This window comes from Lissotriton helveticus, chromosome 6 (genome assembly GCF_964261635.1).
Source record: "Lissotriton helveticus chromosome 6, aLisHel1.1, whole genome shotgun sequence".
Taxonomy (NCBI): Eukaryota; Metazoa; Chordata; class Amphibia; order Caudata; family Salamandridae; genus Lissotriton; species Lissotriton helveticus.
Genome location: NC_136067.1, coordinates 631,820,700 through 631,839,016, shown reverse-complemented (window position 1 = coordinate 631,839,016; position 18,317 = coordinate 631,820,700). Strand labels below are relative to the sequence as shown.

Genomic DNA, 18,317 nt, shown 5'->3' with positions numbered 1-18,317 from the left:
TCTCTTCATCTGTATCAGAGTTATTGTTAAACATTGTTGGTTTTGGAATAGACGGTTTAATTAAATCTTTGATTTTGGCTAGACCAAGACAGGTGGTTTGTTGAACAGTGTCATTTAAAAATATCATTTGTTCTGGGATCATGCAGGCTCTAAACAAAGCTTCTATACCCTGTACTTGCCAATTTTTTGTACCCCAAACACTTTTCAATTCAACATTTTTGTCCCAATAATCAAAACCAAAAGTATTCATTTGTTCGAAAGATGAGTCTGAATATAACAATTTTGTGTTGGTTATCATGGTTTTGGTTCCTGTCTTGTTTGACAATTTAAAATAAAATGTTTCAGCATTACTTGTGTTAAAACCTGAAAAATATGAATATTTGTCGTAAACGGTTCTTGAGCTCCCTTTTGGAGGTGTTGCACAATGTTCCCATTGATTATAATTTAAAACATTTCTAGGTTGTGCAGATCTATGTAAAAAGTGGTTACCATAGTGGTTATAGCAATACATACTGTCATAATTTGTACAACCCTGCAAATATTCATGTTTGGTAAATTTAGCAGACATTACTAAGTCAGACATCATGTGATTAATGCTTTCGAAGTCCCAATCATCAGCAAATGAGTTTGGTTTTGCAAAGTCACTCAATGAGATCTTAATTTGGTGTGGATATTTCAGGATCTCGACCGGACCATAAATTTCATAGTCAGTGTTGTCCCAGGCTACCCCACCAGGTATTGGATTGGCTGTGAAGTTGGCTGAAGAAAGTTCTCTTTTCTCGACGTGTGAAGATGTGTGTGGTTTGAGGATCAAGTTGATTTTCTGACTTGCTGTGTCCATTTTAGCATATTTTCCCTCAATGAAGCGTCCCAAAGTAAGTACCATGATGAGCCAAAGTATGAGGATAAATGCACCAAAACCCACCCAAAATTCAATCCATGGAGAAATCAGATATGTTTCTTTCAGTTGTTTCAAAAGTTCCTTAGCTTTGTCTTTAAAGGATTTTGATGATGGCTGTGTCTTTGATTCACTGAAGCCTTCAGAGGAATCATCGAAGTTTATGAAGTAGCCGGATGCAGTTCTGTCAATTGTTCCAATTGGTTCAGGATTTTTGTTTCTTGCATTGTCACTTGGTACTTCATTATAGAGTGGTGTGTCTCTGCTAAATGTTTTTATTTGGGTTTTCAGAGGTCTTAGTTCTATTGCATTATTGCATAGTCCTTGTTGTTCTTCTGTAGGCGTTTCGAATGTGATGAGCCTCTTTGTTAGGACCTCTGTACTGGTAGCAAACCTTGGTGTTCTGCTACTTATTGGGAGTCCACTTGGCCTACTGTTTGTTATTGGCCACATGTTGTGGTTTTACCAGGTCGATGGATACAACTCGGTTCTCCTTTTTACCAGCAAGTGGCGGTAGTACAACTGATCTTGTCCCGTTGACAGACAAGACAGGAACTGCTTTTCTGTAAGAAGGCCCAAATTCCTTCTTTACTGCGATCTTTTCCCTGACTAGATCCCCGACTTTTGGAATCCAGACAGGTCTTGCTGGAACAGGTGGTGGTTCTTCAGTGGTTGTTGGCTGTTGTTTCAACTTTATGTTGCTCAGGTCTTTTCTTGTTTTGTTTAAGTCCTGCAAAATAGCCAAACGGTCTTTGATATCAAAGCTTTTTTCTTTCACCACTGAAGTCTGACTATCAATGTCAGAGATCATCATCCTAGTTCCAAATAATAATTCGTACGCACTGAATCCCTTCAGAGAATTTCTTGGCAAGTTATTGAGACTACGTTGGACACTTATTAAATGTTTGACCCACCCAGCTCCCGAACCTAATATCCTTTCCGCTATAGATTGCTTTATGTCTTGGTTTTTTCTTTACACCATCCCGTACCCTCAGGAAGGAAGTGAGAAGATTCCCGCTGGACTGTGCTCATTCGGCCATGTTTCCCCCCAGGCTGGTGGGCCTGAGTGAAAACAATGGTCGAACGTAGCATGCTCTTAGCGTATATGCCATTTAAACTCGCAAATCTTTGTATAACAGTCCGGACGTCAGCCGAGTGCTGGTGATCTACATTATAAGTGGAAACTAGCCTGTATATGTTAATCGCAAGCCATTCTTTTTACTGGTAATATTATCTGCCGTAATACGACGAGGTATCAAACTGTTTCTCTCCCCACTGCGATCTCTATTGCAGTTTGGGCAGCGTTTTACAAACATGGTGTGACGCAGGCTCATGCCTGGCCACCAGTACCGTGATTGTAATTCTTCCAGTGAATTTTTTAATTTAAGGTGTCTGAGACCCTCGCCCATGTGTGCGTCTGCGATTAACAAGTTTCTCCTGTCCATGTTTGGAATCACTCTATCCCCCACTCCAGAGATTCGAGCAAAAGGGACGGAGTTTGCATCGATTATGTATGTATAATTGAGTGGATAGTTGATCGGTAACGCTGAGCAGTCGCCTTTTGATGACGTTTTCACCGCCAGCACTGTTTCACCGTCAATGTATTTTAATGTACGCTTTTTTCGAACTACGGGAGCCGATTTAGTGGCTGCCGCTGCGGCTGTTTCAGCCAATGAATTCCCTACAACGTGAACGCCATCACGTTGATGACTCAGTGAGTGAGTCACGTGAGTCTTTGGTAGCTCTTTCTGTAAAAGAGCTATTTGTTCTGCTTTATTGGTGCATCTGTGTCATCTTTGTAACCGTTTTGAATCCATGTCTGCAAATCGCTGTTATATGATTTGACGCAGTAATATGAATCTGACACTATAAGTGTCGGGAATTCGCGATCCGCATTATCTAGCGCCATTTTCAATGCTATTATTTCAGTTTGTTGTTCTGAATTACTTTCTACTGAGTGTGTCTTTGTTAATAGAGGTTTTAGTTTACCTCCGCGCCACACTTCTTTTGTAATCTCACATGTGGGGTTGTATGCTTGTTCTCCCCAAACGGACGGTTGAGCATGTCCGTCTGTATAGATTACACAGGCGTAATGTCGTAGAGGCAGAATGTCGATTGGCAGAGGATATGTTTCTTCATATTCTAGATTTTTTAATTCTTCTAGTTCTCAATAAATTGTCAACCAGGCTATACTTGATAATTCATATCCTTCGTATAGGATTTTCAGATGGGCAATTCTGGATTTTTTAAAGTTGAATTTGTAACCCTCTGCAGCGAACCCAAGTATTATGGTGTTCACTCTTTTCAAGTGAGTCTCCAAGTCATCATCTGTTAAGTAAATGTCATCGACATAAGATAATGCTTCATCATCATATAGATGAAGTAATTCTGTTACTCTCGCTGAGAATACCCCCGGGCTGTTCTTGTACCCCTGGGCTAACCGACAGAATTGTTTTTGAGTGCCATTTACTGAGAATGCAGTTAAATATCTGCTCTCTGGTGCTATGTTTTGACAAAAGAATCCATTGGAGATGTCCAAGGTTGTTTTGTATTTTTTGCGCACTATGTTATTCATTAGTGCAGCACTGTGTGAGTTTTGCACTGCAAAAGTTTTGCAACATGTGTTAAGGTGTCGGTAATCCAAAACTAGACGATATGAATTGTCTGGTTTGGAGACCGGAAACAAAGGGTTGTTCATTTGTGAGGTGCAAGTTTCAATCACCCCCTGGTATTCTAGCTGATCTAGTATTTCATTTACCTGTTTTTTAGCTTCTTGCTTAATTGGGTACTGCCTTTGTGCAGTAGGTTGTGATTTTAACTGGATTTTGTGAGGAGGGGAGTCCTCATCCCATCCTACATGATTTTTATATAAAGCAGGTGCTAGAGCCACTGCCCACTTTCTAGCAAGTGTGTATTTTTTATGAATTGGGATATGATTCGAGAAGGCAGGCATAATTACTTCTTCGCCATGAGGGCACTCCCTGACAAACTCTGGTGGCCAGTCTTTTTCAGCTAGAAGGATATCATAGCCCTTGGAGAGATTATCCCAAAATAGTCCCCTTATTTTCCTAGTCTTATCTCCCTCTATACGTAATGTTATCTCGTATATCTTGTGAGGTTTGCTAACCCTGGTGTCTGCAGTTTCCACTTGAAGATATTCATTCGTGTCCACTGTCTCCAGATGATTCATAAGGACTTTGCGAGCTATGCTCACTTCTGCTGCGCTGTCTAGCATTGTCTGAGCCCATTCTCCGTTTTTCAGTTGTGTCCTCAGTATTCTCGGCATTGTTAACTACCTTGATACTGGCTACCTTCTTTTTTGGAAATTGTAATTTCTTTTTTAGCTGAGCAGGTTCCTTGTCTTTGGACTTGGTGTGCTCTTCTCTTTGTTCTGATCGTCCTCTTCTTTCCGATTTCTGCGAGGAATTCTGAAAAGATTGAGAGGGACGTGTATCAATGTCTTGATATCTATCAGGCTTTTTTATATTATCCCTATTTCTAAGGTTATATCTTTTCCCAGAGGGGTCACTCTGGGGTGACCTGTGTCTCTGGTTCGGAGATTTCTCCCTTCGCCTAGGAGACCTTCCTCGGGACTGGAATTTCTTTTCTTTTGGATTGGATTGTTTGTTTCCATCCCAGTTCTTTTTTGGTGAATTATTATTAAAAAATATTTTTTCTGGACTTTCAGTCAGTTGCGGTTTTACTGGTATTCCACCTAAACTATCTCTACCTAGTTCCTCATAGGATTTTTCTATGATTCTGGCAATTTCAGCTGGTTGGTCTGCTATATCTGTCTCTTTTAACCTCTGGCGGATCGCCACGTTGGCTGCTTCACCTTTTATGTTGGCTAATAATATAGCCGAGACCTGCTTGAAGTCTTTCAGTAATTTCATACCAAGAGTTAAAGCGGGCTCTGGACCGTATTCGTCTTGAATTTGTTTTAGCACATCTGGTATTACCGAAATGGATGGAACACCGTGCGTTTTTGTGTAGATGGAAGCAAAGACTGTACCCCAAGTGTCACAGTCCTCAATGTGTGGTGCGATTTCCATTGGGAGACAGATAGTCAGAATCCTGTGCTTTTCTAGCGGGGTGGTGTCAGGAAACACCGCCTCAATTTGGGTAATTTTCTGTGCCAACCAGAATGGTATTTGTTCCCGTTTAGCCGGTACTTTACCTAGGCAAGACTGGATGTTCTGTGGTGTAATTTTATTTGTGTTCCCCTGGTGAGGGGTCAGCTGTGGAAGTTTAATTGCTGGCTGAATTGTTGAAGTCCGCATCACATACTGAACTAATTGTCTATGAATTTTTATTAATTGTTTTAGTTGTACTAAAAGATCTGCTGCAGGCATTCTTTCGAAGTCTGGATGTGGTGTGTATCCGGCTAGGACCGGCCACGTTGCTCCTGGTCTACCTAAAGGACCGAGCCTGGTGATGTGATTATTATGTTTTAGGGCGCCATCAAATAAGAGCAAATGCTCTTGGAATTTGAGTGGTACTTCCACCTCCTCAAAAGGAGTGTACTCATTAGGAGGTTCCTCTATTTTGTAATAGTGGAAGTACTTTGTTACAGCATTAGCTGCTGGAAAAGGTATCCATGAATAATATACCTCTGTCTGCCGATATTCGTGTGCCTCAATTACGAATATGACTGTGCCACCTCTAGGTGTCAGTCCATTTTCTATAAGTTTTAGAGTTATAGATCTCCTTTTGATGACCGGAATGAGTATTATATCCGCGTCTGCTGCTTGCATGGTAGCATCAGCATCTGCGAGTTCAGTTGCTAATCTAACTGCCTCTCTTTCTTCTTCATTTTCTGACATTTTACTGTCCTGAAGGTTATTTTGTTTGTTTGCAGATCAGGTTTCTTATGGAAACAGAGATTAGATGCACAATATTTTGGAACTGTTTATCCTTCAACGTTGACTATACCAAGAACCATACATAGGAGTTCCCTCCTGCGAGGTCTGGCGGATATAACCTTTCACCCACTCCAGACGTCTTTGGAGTATTTGGGAAAAGGGGTCTGAGTGAGAAAGCACGACTGAGTTACTCTAAATGTCTTACGTTAGTTTTATCGCCCTTTCCAAACGCGTTGGGCGCCATGTAGTGTAGTTCCTATCTTCCCAATAGGCTCTGCGCATTGGAATAATACCTACAGCAGTAAAGGCCTAGGCCAGACGTTAACTAGGTCTACTACTGTCGATACTAGACTTAAGTTTTGGGTTTGCCAGCGTAGCTCAGAGTTCGCTAGAAACTTTCTCGAATGTTCAAGGAGGAATTAACTTCCCTGATTAGACAAGAAGGGATTTAGTTTCTGACAACCATAGAACATGACAACTTTGCTCTCCCCTAATCAAGAGTCAATCTCGAGAGTCGTGTGAACAAAAGGCAAATTATTTTACTCAGTCAGTACGTGCATTCTTAGTCTCATCAGAATGTAGAGAAAAGGAAGAGACGGGCGTGTTCAATAAAAAGGTGTTATTTATTGATCAGTCTCTTTTCTCATACAAGAGAAATGGATCGATATTATTGCAATACTTATAGTTAAGTAAAGTGCATACATTAAAAGCAATAGTATAAAGTAATACTGTAAAAACATTGATATGGTTTCTAAGCCATATGATGTTTAAAATGAATAAAATATATTTACATACACATATACATTTGACTAAACGTACTCAACTGGTGTTTCTAAATACGCCTACCCCGTGTACCTGACCTAAGCCTAATACGTGGGCGGGAATAGAAAGTTACAGTTTAAGTTAAGTTTGTTTTTGCCAAGTGAATAACTAAAGAATTCTCTGTGAGGGGTTATTCAGTTCTGTACCTGGAAGTTAGGATGAATGAGGAATGGTATCTCTCTCTCTGGTCTCGATATTCCAGGCTGCCTGCGAGGGCTACCCGGAAACGCCGGTGCTGGATTCTCGGCAGGAGAAAGCAGCTTCTCTCAGCGCGTCAGGAAGGCGGGGCTGCTGCCAGCGGGGTCTGCTCTGCTCTTGGCTTCGGCAAGTATGGCTGCTCCGTCTCGTCACCACGCGTGTGTTTGCATAGGGCAAGATCGGTAATATTTATACCTTTAAGGTGCCGAGATTGACGTAAGGATGGACATAGATACGTCAATAAAGATGTCATACGATTTGCTCGTTAGCACATTCTTTTACTAAAGTTCTCGGTGAAATCAAAACAATGGCCGCAGGGTTTTGCCCAGGTTGTCATAGGTTTGATTTGTTATGAGAACTCCGTATGCCTTATCAGGGGCTGGAGGAATATCGCTTGTCTAATTAGATCGCAAGCGTTATGACCTAATCAGATAACACGTTCCTGTGCCGTAGTGTGACTGCGTCAGATAACGGTATCTGCATCATGGGGAATTTCTGCCTCATGGGCTGACTGCTAGTTAACTTGTTGGTTTGTTTAACTAGAATAGGGTCAGGAATAGGGGGATCGATTCAGAACCGATAGGAATACATGACACTTTACCCCCCCCCACCCTCTCTAAACACGCTAAGAAAAATTTCAAACACAAACTTCTTATACTCCATCGAGAAACTCTATTTGTGGACAATTACAATAGCCTAAACTCCACCATAATAACCAACTATATCTTCTTCACCAAACGCCCATCTAAATGGAAAGACACCTCCCTATCACCAATTCCTTCAAAATTCCCAATAGTCTGAAACTCTCCACCAAACCTTCCCCCTCTTTTCCTGGTGAAATAGACATCTCCATATTTAAATCTGGAAACATACTTATTCAAGCTTCTGAAAAACACCTCAACATTTTTCAACATCACTTCAGCTCACTATCCCAAATTCTTTCAACTACAATGAACTCTAACCTCCCGCTCCCCAACAGCAAGTTTCCTTCCCATCCCCACACTCCCCAAACTTCCCACTTCTAATCCCTGACTCACTTACCTTAACTGAAAGCCCTGACCCCCACATCCACTCACAATCGACCCCGCTAGCTCTCAATACTGTATGCATTATTGATAACTTCACCATGTAATCTCAACCACCGACTACCTCACCAGCTTCCCCCTCTACTGATTCTCCCTAATCTCCCTCAGCCTACCAAACCCACCCCCTTTATCTACTATTCCCCCTGATCTGCGCTCTACTTCACTCTCTTCCTCCTTCATTTTCCCCCACCCCGACCCCCTCTTATCCAGTCCCGGGCACAGTAACCTTATCTGAAAGTCCTGTTCTCTATACCAACTCACTCGCGACCCCGCTAGCTTATTTTTCTACAGTCTCTATTGATAGCCTCACTCCCCAGGGTCACCCCCAACCACCATGCCTACATCCCTCCCCTCCATCGACTCGCCCACAACTCCCTCTGCCTCCCTCACCCACCGTCCTCCTTCTACTCCTCCCTGTGATTTTTCCCACTCCCTTCACCTCCAGACCACTTTACAAAATCGCCCCCATCTGCCCAAAACCTACACCCTTGCCGTTCAACTCCTCCCGATTCTCCCCCAAAGGCTCCTCCACCTCCCCAAACTCCCCCAAAGATGCCTCCAATACCCCCTATTCCTTCTCCTGTTGTCCCCTCTCCCCACCCAGGCCATCTGTACTTCGCCAGTCCCCCACTTTCCCTCTAGGAACCCAACCTCTCTCCCCTCTATTCTGACCCTACCTCCTCACCTTAACTCCCATCTCCTCCATCCCAGGCTTTCTGCCCCTCCCACTCTCCACACCCCCCCCCTAGCCAACTTCGACCCTTCACACCTACTCCATAATATACTAGACCCCTCCCTTCCACACTGCTTACCCAATCACTCCTCAACATTGAACTGCACCTCTCGACCCTTGTATTAGAACTCTCTTCCCTCAGAAATGACATCTCTCTCCTCACCTCACTAACCTCCCCATCACACCTACCCTTCAGTCCCATCTCAAAATTTCCTTACACCCCATGCCCAAGGAATTATTTCCCCTACCGTCAACTCTCCTGTTAAATCGACTAACTGTTACACTCCACGTAGCCCACCCCTCTGTCCGAGCCAACCCTCCCCATGACCTCTCTGGCCACAATAAAGCTTACCCCTCCACACCTCGACCTCGAACTCCCCGCCTCCCCATGCTTCCATCCCAGTGATCTTGGGAATTAGTAGGATCCCGTCCTCCCCTGTCTCTCCCTCTTTAATGAATGACTTCTATTGCTCACTCAGCCCTACCCCCCCTTCCTAGCCATCGACCCCCCTTAACCTCACTGACCCCCCAAAAAAACACCCCTTCTCCACCTTTTCTGCAAACTCCCCCTTACCTCACTCAGCTATCCCAGTAATCATGGGGATTAGTAGGAACTCTTCTTCCCCAGCTTCACACAGACTGCCACAGCAACTCATGTCTATCCGCCCCTGTCCCTCATCTAAATACATTGACTCTAAACCTCTCAACTGTATGCTGCTTAACTGCCGTTCAGCCTCTTGCCATGCAACAGAAATTTCTGAAACCATTCTCAGCGAAAGCTTTGACATCGCCTTCTTGACCAAAACATGGCTCAAACCCCACTCCTCATCAATCCTTGACATGCTTTCCCCACCAGGATACTCTATCCTCAGGAAAGACAGAATTGATCAAATTGGAGGGGGCCTCGCTGTAATTTATAAAGATAAACTCAAACTTTCTCCTGTCCATCACCAGGACTTATCCACTTCTGAATACCTCGGCGCTGAGCTTACTACTCCGGGCTCCCCTCCTATCTGCCTACATATTATCTATCGTCCCCCCGGTATTTCTCTCACCTTTGCTGAGGAACTGTCTGGTCTCCTCATGCAAGCATCGCTCTCCAAATCCAGAAATCTCTTCCTAGGGGATTTTAATGTCCATTGGAACAAAACTGACGACCCGGCAATTAACCTCATCAAGGACCTTCTTGACATTAGTGACTTGACGCAACTCTGACATTCTCCAACACACTCTAAGGGTGCCACCCTTGATGCTATTATCTCTAGCAAAGAACTGGCTGCTCTTTCCCACATCATCCCCATTGACTGGTCAGATCACCACCTCATCCTCTTCACCATACATAGCTCCATACCACCTCCTACTCCTTGCTCCAGCAAACAAAAGAAGCTAACACGAAACCTTCACCTCATTCCCCCCGGCATATTGGAATCTACAATAAAAGCTTGACTACAGCTCCCCTCTCTCCCAAAGCACCACTGGCCTAACCAATCATTATAACAACTCTATCCTCAAAGCCCTTGGCCAAATTGCCCCAACCAAACTAAAGTTCCAAAAAAAATTCTGCCTAAAACTTAGTACAACTCTGACCTAAACGAAGAGAGACGAGCTCTCCAGCAGGCTGAACGTTTGTGGAGGAACCAACCTTCCACCTCAAATCTTATCCTCCTCAGAACTGCTAGGGCCAATTACAAAAGACACATCTTTAACGAAAAAGCTTCCTTCCTCCGTTCTCAACTCGATCAGGCTAGAAATCGCCCCAGGGAACTTTTTAACATTGTCAAAAAACAAACCTCCTCAACCCCCCCTAAATTACCAGCTACAATTGAAAGTTGTGAAGAAATTGCTTGCTTCTTTTTAGACAAAGTCACCAAGATAGACCAATCCTTCCGCCCAACTACCCCTTCACTCAGCCAACACCTCCCATTAACATCCCCCTGCTACTTTCCTCCACTCCCCCCCCATGATTCCTCACAACTCCTCCTCTCTCTCTCCAAATACAAATTTAACTCTACAGATCCCCAGTTATAAAACAACGCTTCATGGAGTGATTTTGGTCCAATATCAGAAAGTGCTGTCCTCAACATCATCTTCAAACTTAAACCATCCTCGCACTCTAAAGATCCTCTTTCTGCTCATTTGGATCAAGAACTTAAACACATCTTTGCCCCACTCTGGACCAATATTATCAACTCTTCTTTTGCCACTGGTATTGTTCCTGCTTCCCTCCAATTGGGCCAAATTACCCCCATAATCAAAAACACAGCAGCGGATCCCAATGACTCAAACAATCGGCGCCCTCTCTCCAACCTTCCTTTCCTATTCAAAGCCCTCGAAAAATGCGTCCTGATACAGCTGGACAATCACATTGACACTTTCAACCTACTCGACGCCTTCCAGCCCAGTTTTAGAAAGGGTTGCAGCACATAAACAGCAATGCTCAACATTACTGATGACATACATCGCTCCCTGGACAAAGGCGAATCCTACCTCCTCATTCTCCTTGACCTCTCCGCAGCCTTTGATACTGTTAACCATGTCACCTTACTCAAGATCCTCAAATACCATTTCAGCTTTGATGGCAATGTCCTCAAGTGGTACACCTCCTATTTCCAAAATAGAACTCAACAAATCAAAGTCAGCAGTTTCCTCCCCAAACCACAACCTGTCTCCCTGGGCGTCGCGCAAGGCTCTATCCTTTCACCAATCCTTTTCAACCTCTTCATGGAACTCCTCACGCTTATTCTTAAACAAGGAAAAATCAGTTATCACCTCTATGCCGATGACACACAATTATACTACAAGATCAAATCCCACAGCGACATCTTACATCTCAATGATGCCCTGACTAAGATCCAAGTCTGGTTTCATCAAAGCCACCTCAAATTAAAGCCCAAAAAACCTGAAATCATTCTATTCTCTCCTAAGAACAACTTGTTCCCTATCCAACACTGGATCACGGACATTAAAGCACTCAACTGCTCTCTCACCATCTCTGATCTGGTCAAATCCCTTGCCATTAGCGTCGATCAGAATCTCAATCTCACTCCCCACATAAAAAACTCAACAAAAGGTGCCCTCTTCATTCTTCATCACCTTAAAAAAATTAAACCCTTCATTCCAGCTAATGGCTTTAAATCTGTTGTACAATCACTGATCCTTTCCAGAATAGATTATGGCAATGCCACCCTTGCTGGCACCCCTAGAATTCACCTAGCCGTTCTCAACCTCGTTGCCAGGCTTATCTCTGACTGTAAGCGATACGATCACATCTCTCCTGTCCTCAAAAAACCTCAAATGGCTTCCAATAGAAGGCAAAAAACCTCAAATGGCTTCCAATAGAAGGCAGATCCACCTACAAGATTGCCTGCATCACTCACAAAGCCCTTCACCAAAACACCCCCTCCTACCTTATCCCTCCTCAGCTAAAAAATAAAGCAACTTAATCGAGCTCATTCTCTGGCAACACCCCTTCTATCTGGAATACTCTTCCCAAAGATCTTCGCTGTAACCCATCCTACCACTTCTTTAAAATAAACCTCAAGCTGTTTCTTCTCAACAAATATTGGGGGTCTTAGTTATACTGACATATCTGGCAATTTTCACCCACTCTATTCACTACTTCTACAGGCTTACCTCGATCTATATTCTCCTCTCCCCCTTCCTCCATTTTCCTAAAATCTTTCACCTTCTTTCAACCTTAGTCCTAATATATAATTCCTCGCCGTCCTCTCGATCTACTCCTCAATCTTCTACTTGCTATTTGAACTTCTTTTCACTTTGAAAGCTTGATTGCCCATATTTTATGTTAGCAATTGTTTCACAGTGTGATATGCTCTCGATGTTTAACCTAATTATTTAAAGCGCTCTGATACTCTTGTGTCCAGCCAGCGCTATATAAAACCTTTAAAATAAATAAATAAATAAACACAGGAGAATGGACTCCGAAGGCTGTAGGGGTGTCCTGCTCATGCAGAGGCACCCTCACACTTAGAACCGAGCACCATGCCTTCAGGATTGGGAAGGCCTGCTGTAGAAGTGACTTATAGGATTAAAGTGCAGTGACGCTAGATATATTGAACCTATATCTGTAAGTGGGGTCAGCCCCAGCTTACAAAGGCTGCAAGGGCAGGCCTCTAGTGACAGTTTGTATGGTCTCCCATGAGTGGCATAATACATGCTTCAGCCCATGGGGGACCCCTGGGGTATCTATGCCCTGGGAACCTTAGTACCATATAGTAGGGACTTATAAGGGTACCCCTATATCCGATCTGGAATGTACTTAAGTAAGTACCATGACAATTTAGGGGAGAAAGCAGGGAGACTGGGGTCCTGATTAGTAGGATCCCAGTCAGACTAGTCAGAAACAGCATAGCACCAGGCAAAAAGTGGGGGTAACCTTAAAAGCAGGTCCTACTTTCCTACAATATGTCTCTCCTCTTCCAGAACTGGTACGCTCATACGGTTTCCAAGTCCTTTTGTATGTGGATGATGCACAAATTATTGTGTCTCTTCCCGACAATCTGCCTTTGGTAAATAATACGTTTAATCACTGTATGACTAGCATTAGCACTTTCTAAAACGTAATGTGGAAAAAACTGAAGTGCTGGTGTTTGGGGCACAGGAGTCTATTTGGGCCAATACATGGTGGCGGGAGGCCTACCGTCTCCTCTCTATTCCTCGGAAGTCGCTAAAAATCTCGGTGTTATCTTTGACACTACTCTTAACCTTTAGTCGCAGGTTAACCATACTACAAGCATAGGTTTTTATATCATCAGAGTTTCAGAAATATGTTACCATTCATTTTGTCAGCAATGCGGCATTAAATAGTCATCGATTTGTTAATATTGATAAACTCAATGCCAATGTTTATAATGATGCACTCGCTTACATGAGTGAAATTCCATCACTATTATCAAACTTGCCTGTCATGAACTCTCCATCAACCGCAACTCAGAAATACGTGGTCAGGCAGGGTCTGCGACCTAGGCCTAACATTATTGATTGATAGGTCACAGGTGGGATGGCACGCAGCGGGCAGGCAAATGTGCGAACAGGAAACTCAGGTGAATGGTCAATCCCCCAGGTAAGTGCAGTGACACCAAAATGGTGCAGGGAGATTAGCCCTAATAAAGCACACATGGCTAGAGGGATGCATGCATTTTCAAAACATCATAAAGGCAGATGCCAAACGAAGTTAGGAACACATAGCCAATCAGGACACAGCACCCACAGTACATGCAGTGATCATGCGGCCCTCAGGCTGAACATCTGAACACGTTACCCACTGGCCATCATTGTGTCCACGTAAGGTCGAGGCCCACCTACATTTAATATCTGGGGCATATTTATGACACCAAAGACAAGACTATATTCTTTTACCACAAAATGATACATTGTCCTTTAAGTTTAAGACAGTCCTCAGGCCCATTTCTGTAACAGTGTAACTATGATCCCAGCAAGAGTGTTTAATTAAACCTACTGTTTCTGTTTTGCCAAACGCCTCCTGTCTTTTGTTCTTTCATGGTAAATTCATATTTGAGCAACATTTTGGTGAGCCAGTCAGGAGAGATTTCTACCTGGGGCCCGACTGCAGGCAAAGGAAAGGGACCTTGCCGAGATGGATTCACATTTGCAAAGCAAGGAAGGTGAGCAGACACCGCAATTGATTGGAAGTTCTACTGAATTTGCCGGGCGAGGTCTGTCTTGAAGTTGCCATCCGAGGGTAAGAGACCACATCTGATCCTTAGTCTCCAGCATTTGGCATATGGCAAACTAAGAAAAAGCGCAAAAATTTAACCTGAGCACTCTGCCACTGACAGAAATCTGGTATGTTACATTACTTTATGTGTCCGATCTGACAAATCGCAAGGCGGCCTTGGAGGCGCTCCTGCAGATGTCACCTTTTTTTCGATAGTCAGCACACTAGGAAGGGTAAATATTGGCTTCTGCTCGAACTACTAGGCGTGACACAGATGGTACGCTTGTCCCCTGGGTGTGATACAGGGTTGAGACCTCACCGCTTGGGCCACTGGGCGTGACACAGATGGTACGCTTGGGCTCTGGTTGTGATATAGGGTGTGCACCTGAATCTTATTTTTTTGTCTAAAGGGTTGTATCAGTGCTTCCTATTTCTTAACACTGTTGTTATCTGAAAGAAGTGAGAGGTGATGTTTGCTTGGACCGCTAGCCATGACATAGATGGTATGCTAAGTACCTAGGTGTGAAACAAGGTGCTATTTGGAAGTCAGGGAAAATAATTGGATCTTGGGGATCAAGTGTAGCTTGTGTTTGGACAAGAAGGGCCTGAGGTTGTTTGAGTTATTCCTTTTCTCAGTGAAAGATGTTTCATTTTCTTTGGCTCTGAGTCGATATTGACAGATTATCGGTCTCACTTAGTCCCGTGTACCATACTTGGCTTCCCCTGGTCAAAGTATAGTATGAACTAGGAGCAGGCTAAGGTATTTTTGACAAAGTCATCATATTTTCTCTGTCAAGTTTTTTCTTTTTGTAGTATTGAAATTGATTCAAGGTATATTTGGTGTTGTAGTAATTAAATACTGTGGTGCTGGTAAATTTATGCAACTACATTTTAGGTTTCATCGATGTCTCAATGTACTATGAAGGTGTTGCAATTTCCCACAATTATTATTTCATATTAAAGTAAAGTCAGCTATTTGCTGCCAAATTTCATGACATTTTAACAATTGCACTACCTTCTAGGTTGTGACAAATGTTCCCTCTACTTTTTTCCCTCTATGTGCGGCAGTGTAAGGTCTTTGTGCACTGCAACCAAGGCTACGTGCTCCGGAAACCAGACCACAAGTATGCGCTGCAATTAACATGAATACCCCAGCCCTGCCAAGCAGCACACATTAGGTGGGGTCCACAACACTACACTAAAATGCATTAATCACTAATTTTTAGCACCTGGACAATGCCTGTGTAATAGGAGTGAGCAACCGCGAGTGTGGGAGCTGAATTACAGCAGTGCTACAAGTGTTTGGCATATAGTGCTATAGGCGGGACACTGGAGAATTGAACGAGGGGCTTCCTGCTTGTGTCATTGTTTCAAGTAAGCATTTTACATGCTGTCCGATTACACAGCTCTGATGTCGTGAGGCTGATGTCGGGAGTACATAAATTTTGTGGGTAGCGCTGTACTGCACATGTCTGCCTGTGAGAGGGTTCCTGGTAAACGCTGCACACACTCACAGGTAAAAGCATGTGATTTACACACGAGCTCCCGGTAGCCCTGTCTGGCATCAGTCACTGACAGGTGTGCATTGGTGCATGAGCCCCAAGGATCCCAGGTCCAATGTGAGAAGAGGTGAGGGCGTGGCTCGTGCCCACAGGTTGTGCACCGGCAGCAGCTCAGGTGTAAACAGGTAACCATGGGAAGCAGGCTTCTACCTGTGAAGGGCCAATGTAAGGGCTCCTGCATGCACAGGATTTATGAGGGAAATGCAGGTTTGTAAAGAAAGGATCTATTTTAAATACAACAATATGTGCATGCACAGGAATGCTGAGGGGTATCTTCAGATTTGTTAAGTGTTTTACTTTAAATATAACAATATGTGCATGCACAAGACATACCAGGGAGCTGAACGTCATGGTTTGTCTATGCACAGTGTCTCCAAGTTCTCATAAGGCAAGGGGTCTTCATTCGAAATCCTTGCAGGACTAGGTCCTAGTCCCAGTAATTGAGGAGACGAGCAATGATTTGTTATGGTAGCGCTCCAAGTGGTGATGGCCTGCCAGGGCTATGATGCACCTGCACCACAGAGAGCAGTTTTGGAATTGCTAGTCGCCCACAGTCAAATGCGCAGCTGGATTCTGGTGTGGTCCCTTAGGTCATCTTGCCCTTGCTTCACTTAGGCTCGGCAACTCTCTGAGTGGCAGAAGAGTGGGGAAATGGTGACGGCTGCCCTAGGACGACCCCATTCTGCAGGTGCGCAGCACAAGAGCTGTTGTAGTCTGCCCTGGCTCACCTCATGAGTTCCAGTGGCCCCTCAGCAGTGTGGCAGGTCGATCCCACTACTGCCATGGCCCTTGGTGAGCCTGCAGGCCCCAGAAATCGGCAGCAGGGGTCTGCCCCAAGATGGGATAAATCCAAGACCCCGCATGTGCCCAACGCTGCAAAATGTAGGGTGTCAGGCCCATAAGGAACAGCCATCACCTTGAAGAAATCAAAACTCCTGCTCAGGAGTCTCACTTTGTCCTTTTAAACCAACAAAGAAGAAATTGGCACAGAATCTGAAATATAAAAGATCATTTTTATTAAACTCAAATGAGTTGAGACTACGTCACACAGCCTTAGCAACTGAATGAGGCAGTCTAAGGAGTACAGAAAACTGGGGCTTTATATATATGCTTAGAGTTACATAGTAAGCATAAATGCAAGGGGCAGTCCTGGCTCATGTAAGCATGCAAAATGACTAAGTTGGGCATACAAGATCTACTTGCTCAACAAAGTGGGAGGAGAGTTACTGCTCCATACAGCAGCAAAAATAGCCTGCCAGTTATACTAGAGAAGCAGGTGCATTCTACTAGCTAGGCCCTTCTGGGCATGTGCGAAGTGGAAGATGCTGAATATAGTTTGTCTCTAGGCAGACTACAAGAGCAGTTAACAGAAAAGTAGGACAGAGCACATGGCAAACAAAATGGCTGCCAGAAATACAAAATGGCTTTCACAAAGTGGATAAGATAACTTCTAAATACAAGATGGCTTCATCTAAATGCTAACCCATTGCTGTCAATTTACGACAGACGACCGTTTTAGCATTAGCTGAAGACATTCCCATGATCCAGTAGGAACATAGAAAATATTTGTACATTAATTTTTCGAAAATTTATCAATTTCCTAATTCATTGCTAGGTGGGCATTTTACTGAGCGATAAGCAGGAATACAAAGAGATCAAAGCATCGGGTCATAATTAACATTCAGATAGCAGGTGAAAGTAATGAACACTATTACAAATAGAATTATAATTTTTCTAGTCCTAAGCAAAAGCAAATCCTAAAATCATCTAGTAAACACCTTCAGGGCTCCTATGCATTTCAGTGACTATTATATACTCAGGTGAGACAGTGGCGATCCTTATCAATGCTCTCAGGTGAAATGGGAATACCCTTTATCAGAGTACAGACAGAATATTACTTTAAAAAGGATGCCAGCAGAACAGTAAGAACAGTCACACGAATTTACTTATGGTGGACCGTTTTTGGATGCTAGGGGCGGAGCCACTAGAGGCTATTCATATCCAACACCCACGTTATACAGTGGCACTGGAAACACTTATGCAACTATGCCAAAGTCCGTTCTAAGCCTCTTTGATAGGCTTCTATCATCCATCAAATCTGCATCCGTTGTCTTCTTCCGCGTTGGGCCTCTTGACTCAGGCCTTCCATGAAAATAGTGCTTCTCAGTATCTGTTGGAGTGCCCTCCTGGCAAACACTCACAGCTCACTCGAAAGTCTCAATGTCTCAATGCAGTGCACCAGTGTCTCTCCTCTGCTGCAGGCACTACAGATATTGTGCTCTTTGTTGGTCGTGGGCACAGATCATCTCGTGCAGACCCGGGTCTACATTCTCAGGCTCCAACACTCATTATTCAGTGTCAGAGGACGCTCGGGCTGCTCTTACATTTTATTTTTCCTTTCATCATGGGTACCACAATGTAGTGCCTTTTACCAATCTTGGATCCTCCGGTGCACTGCC

The 18,317-nt window shown here is 43.8% G+C and overlaps 1 protein-coding gene across 1 annotated transcript in view; it reads right to left on the bottom strand.

Moving 5' to 3' along the window:
* MEI4 (meiotic double-stranded break formation protein 4) overlaps window positions 1-18,317 on the bottom strand; it is a 675,270-nt gene that overhangs the window by 34,616 nt on the left and 622,337 nt on the right. The gene's annotated exons all lie outside the window — the stretch shown is intronic.